Source organism: Garra rufa, chromosome 17 (genome assembly GCF_049309525.1).
Source record: "Garra rufa chromosome 17, GarRuf1.0, whole genome shotgun sequence".
NCBI lineage: Eukaryota > Metazoa > Chordata > Actinopteri > Cypriniformes > Cyprinidae > Garra > Garra rufa.
Genome location: NC_133377.1, coordinates 13,715,647 through 13,718,143, shown reverse-complemented (window position 1 = coordinate 13,718,143; position 2,497 = coordinate 13,715,647). Strand labels below are relative to the sequence as shown.

Below are 2,497 nucleotides of genomic sequence, written 5' to 3'. Positions count from 1 at the left end.
TTCTTTCCCTCATTAAAGCTATTAAGTACATAGTCATAGTCCATTTTACTTATTTTATTGCTTTGGATAAAACTTTGTAATGCTTTGATTCATCTCATAGTTGTTTTTTTGGTTCATGACTTCTAACCTTTCAATAAAGACCTTTTTAAAAAATCCCTATGGGAAAAATAAATACTTCCGGAACCAACGGTGCTGAAAAAGTGGGTGGTCACTAATGCACTCTATGGTGCTGGTCTGTGTGCGTCACTAGGAACAAATGAGGGAATCTGGGGCCCGGGGCTCCACATAATGCCACTTTATGTTACTTCAGCCATTCAAAATGACCCCAGGAAAGAGACAGAGGAAGTTTTTCTAAGAATTACTGTCGAGCCACATTTAAGGTACCAGTAGGGGCTGAATTATGCATCTGTGTGAGACTGACAGAAAGAGATTGCAGCCATGGTCTCTGATTCACCTCTCTCTCTCAGACATGATGAGTTATGAGTCTTCAAACTGGCCCCTGAGGTTGTTATGTACGCCTATAAGGGAACAACAGTGTAAGAGCTCCATTACATGCTAAAAAGACACAGCCCTGCAATAACCAAAAGCATTTTATAGCAAAGCTTCAAGTTTTATCTCATTTTGTGTGTGCGTGTTAGTATTTTTTGTCGCATAACACTGCAATTAATGAACAAATACTAGCCATTATTTCCCCTGTAACAACACAACTATAAAAATAATGCAGAGACAGCATTCTGGTGTTTCTATTGCATACTAAAAACTGACATAAATTTGTCACAAACAATGCAAACTGTGTTTACTTCTGTACATAAACTTTTAAGCAGACAAGGATACCAAAGTCATGATTTTGCCGCAAATAAAAACAAAATGTTCTTGATTTGAGGCCAAAAAGTTTTCATAAGCGCACAGCTCCGTTTCTTAACGCTTCTTTAATGCAAGAACGCCGCAGTCCTGCGTGATGGAACACCGAACATTTACGCAGCATTGATTAATTAGCAACGGTCCCTTTAAGAGCGTGAACGCGCATAGTGTCTTTTCCATTGCGACTGTCTGCAACAACTTCAATTGCTTTTTCCTTGCAAAAATGCAGCACATTTACGGTCTCGAACCACTCCCGGCCATCATAAAATAACTTCATATGGTAGATAGAAATGGCTTACGCTTGTAACGTGTCGTCGTGATGGGGACAGAGCCGCAGAGGGAAGTGTCTCTCCTCCAGACGAGGCTGTCAAGAGCGTCTAGACTGACTGTCTCACTCTCATGGCCAAAACTCAGCAGAGTACAAACTCCCGTTGTGTTCCAGTCAGTCCAGCCCTCTGTCTCGCTCTGTGAGTAATTTACAACACACTGGAGCGACATCTGCAGGACAGGAGTACCAACGAGCGCGCACATGTACGACACCGGCACTGTGTCCCATAGATAGATAGATAGACAGACAGACAGACAGACAGACAGACAGATAGACAGATAGACAGATAGATAGATAGATAGATAGATAGATAGATAGATAGATAGATAGATAGATAGATAGACAAAAATAAAGATAAAAAGATGTATATGATAGATAGATAGATAGATAGATAGATAGATAGATAGATAGATAGATAGATAGATAGATAGATAGATAGATAGATAGATAGATAGAACGACATATAGACAAAAATAAAGATAAAAAGATGTATATGATAGATAGATAGATAGATAGACAGACAGACAGACAGACAGACAGACAGACAGACAGACAGACAGACAGACAGATAGATAGATAGATAGATAGATAGATAGATAGATAGATAGATAGATAGATAGATAGATAGATAGATGGAACGATATATAGACAAAAATAAAGATAAAAAGATGTATATGATAGATAGATAGATAGATAGATAGATAGATAGATAGATAGATAGATAGATAGATAGATAGATAGATAGATAGATAGATAGATAGATAGATAGATAGATAGATGGACGGATGGATGGATGGACAGACGGAATGAACAAATGAAAGATGGATGGAATAAATGAACAAACAAAAAATAAATGAATGAACAATGGTGGGTGGATGGATGAATGAATGAAAAAAATGAACAGTTGATGGGTGGATGTATTGGAATGATGGATGGATGGATGGATGGATGGATGGATGGAACGAACAAACAATGAATGGATGGACATACGGATGGAACTAACAAATTAAGGATAAATGGATGGATGGAATGAATGAATGTGCAAATAAACAAACAAATGGATGGATGGAACAAATGAATAAATAAACAAACAAATAAATGAATGGATGGATGGTTGGAATGAACAAACGAATAAACAATGATGGATTGAACAAACAAATGAACGAGTGAATGATGGATGGATGGATGGATGGATGGATGGAACTAATGAACAAATAATGGATGGATGGTCAGACAGAATGAATGAACGATGTATGGAGGGATGGAATGAACAAACAAACAAAAAATGGTTTGCTGTATGGATGGATT

General features: G+C 37.6%; 1 protein-coding gene across 2 annotated transcripts in view; it reads right to left on the bottom strand.

Annotated features, from left to right (window-relative positions):
* ldlrad4a (low density lipoprotein receptor class A domain containing 4a) overlaps positions 1–1,291 on the bottom strand; it is a 185,675-nt gene extending 184,384 nt beyond the window's left edge. For both annotated transcript variants that reach the window (XM_073821944.1, XM_073821945.1), the window contains exon 1: positions 1,161–1,291. The gene's annotated coding sequence lies outside the window, so the exon portion shown is untranslated. The remainder of the gene's footprint in view (positions 1–1,160) is intronic.
* Positions 1,292–2,497: the final 1,206 nt, after the last annotated feature.